Below are 12609 nucleotides of genomic sequence, written 5' to 3' on the forward strand. Positions count from 1 at the left end.
CCGCGCGAACAACTCGAACTGCAGTTGCAGTTTTACGACATCGTTAGCATTGGCTTAAGGTCTATCGATGAGGCAGTATTTAAATGGACGCTTCATCAAAGGATTATTGTGGGTACATTCGGCAAGAGGATAACTACAAATATCTAAAGAAAGCAAAGCAAACGCGTTTGAAGAACTGGAAGAATTCTATAAACTAATTAAATTTTAAGTGAGAATTGCAAAGTAGCTGATAGATTCTCGTAACTTTATCCATAGCCGATCATCGGATAAATGGTTCGTCAATAGTGCTAGAAGCAGTGGAAGTTTCATCCCTGTTAGACGTAACATTCACCAACGAACGATCGAGAGCTTGGTACGACTCGACCATAAACAACATCCGGCTTAAGCCTTGTTTTAATAGTAGTTTTCCATCCCAGTTGCAGTATGTCTACCGCTTCTATTCAATTGGCGGTGTATGGCTGGGTTGCAGCGATGGCTGGGCCCTCTAATCGATTGCGCGAATCGCAAGTCAGAAGTTTGAGACGAGAGTGTGCTGGGCTTTTTTCCAATCGTCAGCCCCACAATCTCGGAGGCACGCGCGATCCGTGATGCCAAAGTTTACCACTTTCCCTGGCAGTCCCGAAAGCAGACACACAGGGTATGATTGCAATCTGCTTTTCTCTCACTCCCCCTCGGAAAGGCGAAACATTATTTAGTTGGCCTTACCTTGATCTTGGATTGAATGTTTTTTTTCCTTCTCCAGCTTCAAATCGTTGCCTTAAGGGTAATAATCGATGCTATTGCTGTGTTTTTTTTTCTTCTCTCCGTTGGAGAATGTTGTGAACTTGACCAAGCTATGGCGGTCCGATTTCGATTCGATTGGAAGTCACCGGGTGTCGGTAGGTCGAGTCTGATGAGCAATCACAACCTTCTGATGACCGCAAAATTGCCTCGCCCAGCCACGCGGAGGGATTGCATTGAAGAGGCTGGTGGAAAATGAAATAAATGCAATCATACCGCTAACGAAGGGTATCACAATTTAATGAAGGAGCTTGTTTATAGCTCCTGATTTGGTATGAGGTCAGGATTAGATTCGTTTGGTAAGTAATTGAAATGCAATTTAGTGAATGTGTGGCAGTAAATGCATAAGTGATGAAATTTTCATTTTAATAATATTGTTCACTTGATTTACTTCCTTTTCTATCGAAGGAAGGATTGATCTGACAATTTTCGAACGGTTGGTTTCCAGTTAATTTAACATTCAAGCTTAGTGATAATGGCAAATAATGCCTTTCGATTTGTTGCTACTAAAATTAAATTCAATTGCAACCCTGATATTTAATAAATTGTCATATTTCAAAATTATTTAAACATGTTAAAAAGTTAAGCTTTACTCACCTCTTGTTTGGTGTATTAATTTCTTTTCGCTGATCAAAGTGAGCTTGCGGTAATGAAATGAAATGGTATTTTTTCGGCATTGGAAAAGATCACCCAAAGCACGAGAGTATAACATTTTTCAATTAAACTAATAACCCAAGCAAAGTCCAAAAATCGAGCTACCGATATCATCAGGCGCCCGATTTCGATCGCTTATTTCGATCCGTCCCCATCCGTCACCGCCGGAAATCACGGCCTACTCTTCCGGCGCCAAATCACACACACGCGCGCGGTGGTGGAAGCGGGTGAGACATACCTACACGGGGCGCAGTAGGTATCATGCATGATTTATGGTCATGGCCTGCTATGACCGTTCCAATACCGGAAAAAAAGCAAACGTGCCGCAAGCAGAAAAAAGAAGCCCGGTAGGTTCCAATTTCGCTGCGGGTATATTGTTTGCTTAGCAAATTGGACCTCCGCGTAAACCCTTTTTCGCGTGGTGGAGTCGCTCGGTCGGTTGGTAATTTTCCCGGGACGGATCTTCATTCGCCCCAGAGTTGGGCTATTAAAATTTCCCATAAATCATAAAACCCGGTTGACCGATGGGCACCCCACGCTCCCAATACTCGCCGGTCCCTCCTCGTTCCTTGGTGCACGATGATCATAGGTTTGCATGATTTAGAGGGCACCGTGCTAAGACGCATCCTCCAGTGTTTCGTTCAAGGGGCGAGAGAGAGAAAATTAGCTTTCCACCCGTACTGTGCCAAGTATGCCAAAGCCATCCCGTCGGCTTGCACCGGAGCTTAAAAAGGGTTTGGCGCTCGGCGAGGTCGAGTCGCAAACAATTAGAAGCCGACGGTTGTTGGGGTGTTGCGGATTTGGTTCCAAATTTGACGGCTAATGTGGGGTGTGTGCATGGGGTCGTCCAAGGCCCGGTTTAACCCATCATCGGTTCCGTTGGGGCTTTGGAAACGGCCCAACGGAACGAAATGCTAATGAGCATTAAATCATACGTGGTGAAGTCCCGTGCGGTCGTTTTGTGCCGTTGTGGGAGGCACCTGGGACCCCGACCGGAACCTAACGTTTGCTAGCTTCTCCGAGCCTGTTATTAAGCGAAAGAGCGCATCGTTCGAGCTTGCTACTTTGTGCTGCTGCCAAAGGTCATCGGCAGCACGGGTAATATGGCGCTGGCAACTATCACCTACTTGCATCTGAAAATATTGCCGTTGAGCTGCAGTTGTAGGATCTTATTGCAAAAAGGTACAGAATAAAGCTTACGTAAAAGACAGTTTGTTGTAACTGAGCTCGAGATTAAAATCAAGTTGTATTTAAGATACGCGACGTTCATAATGCGACAGAATTATGTTTTAAAATAATCGTTTCGAGTTGTTCAACAGAAATATTAAAGTTTCAATGTTGACAATCATTTGGTAATTGTATAAAGAAATAAATTAAATTGGGTGTTTGAAGATAATGCAGTGAAGAAAAACCCTTTGAAGATTATCTCCATTACGCCACCAGCTTTAGACCAAAACGCTGTCTTACCATACGTTGGGCTAATAAAGTCATTCTCGGTGGTCGTACCAAACGTGTCGAGCAACTGCGATCTTTCCGATGTCCTTTGGGGCTGTTTCAGCTGCACATTTTTACACGCCCAGCAAATTTAACGACACTCGACCCGGAAAGCCAAACTTCAACGCCGGAGGCTTACGATGTTCAGGTCCCTGGTGGAATCTGATCATTAGACTTTATAAACCATTTACCTTCCCGAAAAGGAAACCCGGGATGAGAACCGCTTCTGCTGCAACATTTTGCCTTTTTCGCTGGACGGAAATGATCGGAAGGAAACACCCACTCGCAATATTCTTGAAAGCGGGTAAATTTGATAATTCCATCCATTGCAGTGGACGACGGTTCCAAAAGCGACGCACGGATGGCAGCTGGTGGCAGTGACTGTCTCTAATCAAATCGTACCCTCACCAATGGAAAAAAAAAAGGATGACCGACCTTCACGTCGACTGTCGGGCGTATGTAAATTTGATAATTGCATTCTAGCGATCGGTGGCAGGCGCGGGATTTCGAACAAGCGCACCAAGACCCAGACGAAGATAATGATCGGTTTTCAGTTTCGGGACCGTCGGCGATCGGTCCAACCAAACTCCCCCCGGGGGCGACAAATGCATCACGGGATGAGTGTGCGCCCCGGTTGACGATCGTTTTCATTTGGGAAGGGATGGGTTTTGGCTGTTGTTGTTAGTGTCCCGCAGACCCACCGAAAGATGCATCGCAAATCGCGATGGCCTAGTGGTCCAGTCATGGTTATGTTTTTTTTTTATTTTACGGTTTTTGCAAGAAAAAAACACCCATGCATTCGTATACGCGGGACGGTTTTTTTCTTGGTGGCCTTTTTCTTGCGGCATCAGTACATTGAAAGCGCGGATTTCGGTTTTTTTTTCTTCCTGCAATTCTGTCTGTATCTCATTACGTTCCAAGGTCCCCCGAAACCTCACGGAACTGTTCCTACTGGACATAGTTAAAATGAGATCCACCCAGCGAGCCGCCGGAAAGGAAGCGAGCGAACCAAAAACGCTCGCGGTCAGATTTGTGTACCGAAAAGGAGACTCGTCCATCGACACCTGCAAAACCCACTGGATGGATGGCACCCGGAGCGTGGGACTGGAACTGGGGCCTTATCTCAGGTGCTATTTGCCTTTCAAAGGGGCTAGAGGTGGGAGGTCTCGTTCGGGAATATCCGGACCTGAGATGATTATTATTATTACCCTCGGTCTGCTCTAGGAACGTGTGTCACGGCAGAGCTGTTTTGTTTTCGTTCGCGAAGGTCTGAACGTTTCCTGCGCGAGATCCAAAATCTGAGCGCTTTACGAAGTGATCGGATTGTTTTGAGTCCCTCAGCATGGAGCGGTAGCGGGAACAAAAGCAACATAAACGAGTTAAATGAACGGACGCTTAAAAACGTATTAACCCACAAATGGGCAACGAATCGGCACGATGCATTCCGAGAAGACGCAGTTGCTTGCGAGAAGCCATTCGACGAGAGCGCGTTATTATTTTGGACGATGGCCAGTCCAGTTGTGGAGTTCGTTTTAGGGGAATGTGTTGGGCGAACCTGTTCGATCCTGTTCCGTTTAGAAGATTGGCGAGTTCGCTGCATTCGACGACGAAGGTATCTAATCAGCAGCCTGCGCTTAGCCACGGTATTTATGAGGTGCAGCTGTCTTTTGGCTAATTGACGCTATGCATAGTTTTCTTGAAATTGATTTTTGGAGCATTTGCAGAGAAGATCACCGCGAAGATGATACTGAAAAGGATTGTTTGAAAGTTGTTTTCCGGTTTGAATGTTTTTTTTTTCATTAAGCAGAGTAGAACTTAAAGGCATTATTATACAACTCAGAATACATATGGAGATTTGAGATCTCAAGAGAATGCTTTCTGCAAATGTCTTCAATGCTTTGATCAATTAGTTTCTGAAACTTGGGCAAAATCAATTAGTTTATAAGAAATAGAAGTTCAACAAAACATAAGAGATGTTCCAAATTAAATTGCATCATAGGGAAAACTAGAAACGTAGAGCTACCTACCATTTCCAAATTTTCATGCAATAAACTATATCTCATCAGTAAGCTTGTGGCACATTTATCTCATTTAACTTCAATACCATAAGCATACGATCCGATAGACTCTTACCCTGTACTCCTTTCATTAGTTTCTGTACATCTTCTGGCTGTTGCTTCTTCTTGTCTACCTAATATCTGACCTCCGAGAGATGCTTCCGTGGTACTTGATTCGTGATAGCATAGTATTTTTCAATTGGACGTTGGGGGTTGGATTTCTAGATTCGGCTGGAAGATACTTGGATCTTCCTGCTGTTTCAACAGATAAATCAGACATCTTTGTAGACACTTCTTGAGGTAATTGCATTTGAAAATTTCTACTTTCTTACTTGCTCCGGAACATCAAACTTGTGAATGGCGGTGAAGAATTGAAGTCTGAAGGAAGCTCTGACGGAAAAAATACTAAAGATAAATAATTGATGGAAGTCCTAGCATCCAGGATAAGACAATGAGGACCAGCAACTGGTACAGCAACGATTTTGTAGGGTCACGAAGTTGCATTTAGAGGAACTCAATTTCATAATTTTTGAAATACTGGTAGCGATTAAAATACATTGTAAACTGAAAACTACTTTTACCCACTTTTACACGAAAAGCGAAAGGGTAATTTTCAACGACCTTTTTTTGTGACACAATATGATTTGGAACACCCTTCTCTGTTAAATATCTCATCTTCCCTTCGAAACTACATCCTCTTTCCTCCAGTTTGCATTTGTCCATTCTGTGTGTGAAGCAAATCCTTCGAAATCCTGTTAGAACTAGCATGCAAACATGAATTATTGGCAGTCAATAATTTATTCCACACTCCACAGCCCGAACCACTCCGGCACTCGCATTAGTCCGAACGATCTCGTGCGAAATGCTTGCAAACAGCGTGTCACGTACGACAGCAGAACTGCAAAATAAATTAATCCACCACCGTAGCGCGCGTGTAGATCACTCGCTGCTGCTTCCAATTCGTGCACTTTCCATAAATCAATCTCACCGCGCACCGTACAGGATGTACCGCCCTGTTTAAATTCGCGTGGAGAAATCACTCGGGAGCGGCATGTCCGAATCGCTTTCCTAATGGATTGTCGGTGATCTCGATTAGTATATGCACGGTACGCTGGGGTAACTTATAAAATTACACTACTCCTCACCGTTGCACCCTAGCAAAGGTGCATTACATGCGGAATGTTCCAGTCATATTTATAGCGTAGATCCTTAGTCCGGACGAAGACGGTACGAATGAAATCACGTAATTTATAAATGCATTCAAAATGACTACTTGCGGTGGCCGGACGGTTGGCGTGCTCGCCCGCCAAAGCCGGAATGAAGTCACGAACTTTCCGGACCTTCGACTCGGACACGACCGACCGGTGCGTCGTCAGGCAGTCTCTCGCAAAAAGGGCCTGATCTCCGGTGCGGGGAGGAATTACGGTATGAAGCACCTGGTGGCGTCAGGTTGTCCGGCATACATCAGTCATTCGGGTCAACATTGCATCGCTGAGCAAATAGTTGTATCTTTACACACGTAAATGTTCCTGCTGTCCAAAGCACTTTGGCGAACTATAAATAATAATGAGGCGTGCAGGGGGCCGGACGTGCAGGGTGGCATACGGTCTGTTGGAGGGGGTGGTTAGGTTCTGCCCTGCACCGTCGGAGCTGTCAGTATCCCGCTGGTGTACGGCAAGGTGTAGCTGTTTTACGGCAGCTGTAATGTTCGATTTGGCTTCGTTGAAAGATATGGAGGTTGGGTCGATCGTGAAGGTGCCTCTTGTGTTTAGGTGCCTGAAAGGTGAACTAAAATTTGTTGCAAAAAGGTGGATCTTTTGCAGGCAAAAAAACTTGACGGGTTCAAGGTAGGTTGGATGTAAAAACCCCTCAAAAATGCCTTCCATTAATTTACGAAAGGCAAAATTATATGAGAAGTTCTAAGTCAAGTGCGCTGTGCAAAGAATTTCGTTGAAAATTTCAACAATGGCTACTTGGAATGTTCAATTTACAGGTGTTCAAATAGCACATTGAAGAATTCCTTTTCAACGTTTAAGTTTTTATAGTTTAGAAATAAAAAGCTTTAGATTATACCAAAAGCTAATGCATCATGCTAACTATCGTTTGTTTGGAATTTAATAGTGTCCGGAAACTGAGCTTCAGTGATCTTGTGCTGTTCTCGTCATTTGGAAGGTGACCAGTTTTCCCATCGCGGCAGGTATCGATCACACGAACGACAGCGCACACCGATAAGATCAGCCCTTCGATCCGTTCACACCAGCCACACCGCCAACAGAAGCAATCTACGCGCTTTTTTTTAGCTCGCTTCTTCAAACCCGAGCTGTCAACGTTTTGCAGCTTCCGGTTGACATGGCGGCCATTGTTCAAACGATCGATCGATCGACCAGCCAGGACCATTACACATTCCCATAAATATCGATCGATCAGTAAGGGTCGTGTGTGCGCCGCCCAGGATGTGTGCCAGGTTCACACACTCGCACGCACCGGACGCGATGGAGCCGCGCAGTGCGCGGAATGGAACCGCGACTGAAGTTGTATCTTCCGCGAGTTTGAGAGCAAATTCTCGCTTCACCAGCTTCCCGTCAGTATGGCGGGTCGGTGCGAATGGGAACATGGGCAACTGGCGATTTGATCAGTGTCAGCCCCTGTTTACGTGCTGCGGGACGTACGCTCGGCTCGGGAGCAAATGAATAGAAGCATGAGAAAATCGGTGGAAATCTACACCGTCGTCGTCGTCGTCGTCGTTTTGCACCTCCGACCCACCCAGTCACGGCACGTCATCGCATCACCGCTGACACGCCTGCGGTAGCCGGACGTGATGCTCGCGAATAATGGGCCATGACTTGGCTTCTCGACTAACCTCACTTTTGAGCTGTCACTAGAAGCGATTATCTTTCACTTGTGATGTTCGTGGTTTTTTGTTTGTGTGGTTGTTGTAGCTGCTTCCTTTAACGTTCATGATCGCGAAAGAACAATGCAAAGTGAGTGTTTTTTTTTTGCGCTTTAATTTGTTTGGTGGATTCCGCGTTTCAAGCTGGTTTCGTTGTGTTTGTTGAATTTTATTGTGGTGCTTTTTCATATCTACTTTGTGGTATTTTGTAATAATTGCATTGCTTTTGTTTGTGATTATTTTAATGTTTGTGTTCTTTTCTTTTTTATTACATTATCTTGTTGTTTATTAATTTTTTTTATATTTCCATTAATATTTCAAAATTCTTAACGTTAATTACCTATTATCAAATATCTTCTTTGTGGTATTTTGTAAGAAATGCATTGCTGTTGTTTGTGGTTTTTTAATTATTTGTGTTTTTTTGCATTATCTAGTTGTTTCTAATTTGTTTATAATATGTGCTTTAATGTTTCAAAATTCTTAAGGTTAAGTACCTAATAACGAATTTATGTTATTAAAATATTTTTAAAAGTCTTTCTTGTTTAATCAGCTTTATTCATTTTAAATTTTCTTAAATCAGATAACGAACAAATTTGTAATGTAAAATTGGAAAACATTATTTTGAACACATTTTTGCAGCAAATATATGTTATTTTCTTTCCGAGTTATTATTGGTTCTATGGCGTTTATCCATATAGTTGATGTACAGCAAGCTTTCTTTTGAGTATAACACAAAAGCCGCCCGTTGCATTGAACACCCGTAAATTAGCTTCAAATTTATGACCCTCTGTTAAGATTGGATGCGGACTGTTCAACGCCGTACAGATTATCTGCAATCACGATTAAACTCAACACCTGCATCTACCACATCATCACACCAGCCGATCGGTCAGGCCTAACAAGCCTCAAACTATTACCAGCCCGAGATCGATAATGGTTGTTTGAGGATTTAACAGCACACAGAAAAAAGCCTCTCTTTCGCGTACAGAAAACCATGGACTCTGCTGGAATGGCGCGGTATTGCACCGGCGGTGTAACAAATTTGCAGTCGATCAACAACATCTCACCAGTGTGTGGGGGCCATGGGAACCGGTTCTGACGCGTACGCGAGACGCATCCGTTTCCACCGATATCGATCGAAGATTTATCGGGCAACATATTGAAAATTAAATTCAATTTTCCACCGATCCCACATCCGCCGATCCGTACCGATACTGTGTATGGGACGGGGTGGTTAAACGTGGAATGGGCACGGAAGGGAGCGCGATTATGTTTACATAACGTAACCGAAGCGCGTTGTCTCGTGATCAAACGATCGTGAACCTGGAGCCCTTGGACGTGTGGAAGGGTTGGGTAAAAAAAAATGCATAAATTTGATCGCTTCGGATCATCCGTCCCAAACTGCGAACTTGCGAACATCGCAACACCCCACACGAACCCACAGCATTAGTGGAATTAAAACGACGCAGACGCATGTTGATCGTGATCCTGTTATTATAAGCTTTTTATAAACCTATCTGACAGAAGAAAAAAAAACCACCGAAGGACGAAGGACTGTGGCAAAAAGTAAATAACAAAAGGCAAATTAGATCCCTGTTGCAAGATTTATAGATTTTTATTCAATTTATGAAAACGGTCCAACGGCGGCCGACAGTAGATTAACTAATACACACACACACACCACTACTACATCTTTCGCCATCCTTCTGCGTAGGATTTAACATTTGCGCACGGTTGTTGAGAATTTTCAATTCAACCCCTGCGAAGAGACGAAGATTCCAAATTGTTCCGTGGCGGAAGGAATGTTTGTGAAGCAGTTTTGTAAATTCTTGTTTGCCGAAATTTGGGGTTTTTGAAAGGAAGCTGTGGAAGAAGCGAAATTGAATTTTCAAACCCCGCAAGCTCGTGAGGGATAAATCAATTTGTGCACCACATCTCTACTCTCTTACCCTCGCAGAGGCAGGTCCTCGCAGAGCGGGATCACCAAAACACGTCAAGGATGTTTGGGAAACTTTGCCCAGCAGGAGAGTTTGATGATGAATTATAATATTAATTAAAATATAATCTACTTTAATAGTTGTGCTCCGAAAGGGACAGCGCCTGGAACGGGCACACTGACTACGAATATTTCGAAGCATTTACCCACGAGCAAAACGGTGTACACACATCCGCGTAGACAGATTAGCCATCGGCACGGCAAGCGCTGGCAATGCATTCGGGTGCATGTTCACGCGCTCGCCGGGACCGTGCCCGGGATGTCGGAGGAATTCGGACACGGTTCAGCTGTCCGCGTGGTGGCATGTCGCCGCCAGGGTCCCTCATGCGGCTGGGAACCGATGATGAGCTTTAGCGCGAGTTTCCAAATCTCTCCAGCTCCAGCAAGAACCTCCGAAAAGCGTTCTCGCTTTCGGAGGCTTTGTTTATTTCCCCTTTGCGCTCACGTCATGTCCGTAGCCTTCGGGCGGTCACGAAAATTGTTTATTTTAGCTAAACATGCCACCACCGCGAGACACGACAGTATGCCACGGACATGGGATTTCGGAGAAGTTTAAAATTTTGACCCTCCTTCCATGCTTCATGCCGGGTTGTTTCGTTGCGTTCCAACATCCGTTTTCGTGGTTTATTGCGATGGCCATTATGGTTGTTGCGGATATGGTCGAGACACGAACGGAGCAGCATCATTCCACCGGGGGATTTTGGGGATGAAGATGGTTGGATGGTTTTGTTTTTTGTTTTGGTTGGGGAGACACATCCCGGTACAGAAGCTGGACGATTGGATGGTTTGTTTTCGAATTCGCGTAATGAAATAGACGGCTATGTTGTTAAATCTGCAGCTGCTGGTTTTGTAAATCGTGATTCCAGCTTAATTTTCGGGTAGTACGAGAGATACACTGTTAATGTGGACTTCGGAGCAGCTCAAATATCTTGAGTCAAAGATCGATATGGGACTTGGAAGGAAGGTTATAGAGTCGGATTATTTTTTTATAACATAAATAATGTATGAGATTTTATAATAATCAACCAATAAATATATAAATAATACAAATAAATTAACTAATAAATTAAATAATTATTTCAACAAACAGGTAACAGGTAAATAACAAATGGATAATAAAAATAATATAGATAATAACAATAAAAGTGAATAATACGACCAGTGAAGTGAAGTTGTACAAAGATCAAAATGAACAAATAAATTTGAAGCGATAATTTAAAGGGATTTTTTTTTTTTTTTTTTTAAATTTATTTATTAAGAAAAAAAGAAACGAATATTTAAATACTAACTTAAAATTTAAACAAGGAGAACAAACAAAAAAAAAATGGAGGAAACAAGAAACTAGGTTACAATGAACATTTAAGGACTTCTATATCAATCACAGCATTGTTGTTTCCAACAATGTGGATGATATAGTTAGCAAACAAACGAAGGATTAGGATCCGCTTACTTTTACTAATATTCATTAGTACAGGTAAGCGGAGGGATTGGAAAGAAGGGTTCAGGGAGGGGTCGATGTTGTGGATGGCTTGCAGCAGAAAGGGGATTAAAAATAAACAAATGAAAAAAAAACCCAACACATTGAACACCCCGAATGAGTTATTAATGATAAAACTACATAGTAATTATGATTTTTATTACAAAAACCTCGAATTATAAAAGTGTTGAATTAAATCGGATATAAAACCTTCAAAGAAAAGTGCTTCAGTGTAAGTATCGAGGCAAAAAGTGTCTGTTTCATTGGAAGTCAACGTCAAATGACCCGAATTAAGTCACGTTGCGACCGAAAATTCATTCAGGAAGAAATAAATAGATCACTTTATTAGCATAGATCTTAACCTGCACCAAGTGAATGAAACCCACCGGGAGCACACTACAAACCGCTCCGATCAGTGGCCTCCGCCTGTACCAAAAGAAAGGTACAAAAAACAAACCAACCAACGGACGTACGTCAGTCGGTTCACGATCACGATGCCCGGACCGGTGCACATAGCAGCACGTCTCGAGTCGAGTCCCCAGACGCCGGGCCGGAGCAGCGTGTTCCATCATTAGGCAGGCGGCAACACGCGGCTAATAGATTAAACGATTCGATAGTAATTTATTCCGCGAAACGGGGCAGATAGTGCCCAAAAGGGGGGGTGTCTGTGTGTGGGTGTGTGTGTGTGGCCAGTTCGCGAGATCGAAAGCAAGATGGCGCGTCGATGTCTGGTGTCTTGCAAATGTGTGGTTCGCGTTTCGGCCACCCGTCGATTGTCGGTGGTACTGTCGGTTGTGGATTGCTTTCTGCCCGCGTTACGGTGGACAGATTTATCTATCCTGTTTGGCATCCCTACACACACTCATATAACCACACACACACACACTCATCAAAGCTTACACGCCACGATCGAGCGCGACATCGTAATAAATCACCTCGCTAACGACGCCTAATGATTGCAGATAGAGTGTGATTTAGAATATCACTGTTGGCAGTTAGGTGAAAATTAAAAGGTTATTATGCGGTGTTACCACCGAAAAGGTACGCTGCCTACGAACGCGTGTGTAGGTTGCATGTTGCATGCGGCACTCGCTCTTCGTCCGCTACCAGATCGCCGATACGACGTTCCGCTCGCGATCGCATTCCGAAGGGCACGATTTTTGGATGAAGTTTTCTTTCTTTTTTTTCTGCCAGAAGAAAAGCGAAAGAGCATGCAGCTTGCAAGCATCCGTGTGGGCGGCATCCTGCCGTCTGGGGTTAC

This window comes from Anopheles moucheti, chromosome 3, assembly GCF_943734755.1.
Source record: "Anopheles moucheti chromosome 3, idAnoMoucSN_F20_07, whole genome shotgun sequence".
NCBI classification, from domain to species: domain Eukaryota; kingdom Metazoa; phylum Arthropoda; class Insecta; order Diptera; family Culicidae; genus Anopheles; species Anopheles moucheti.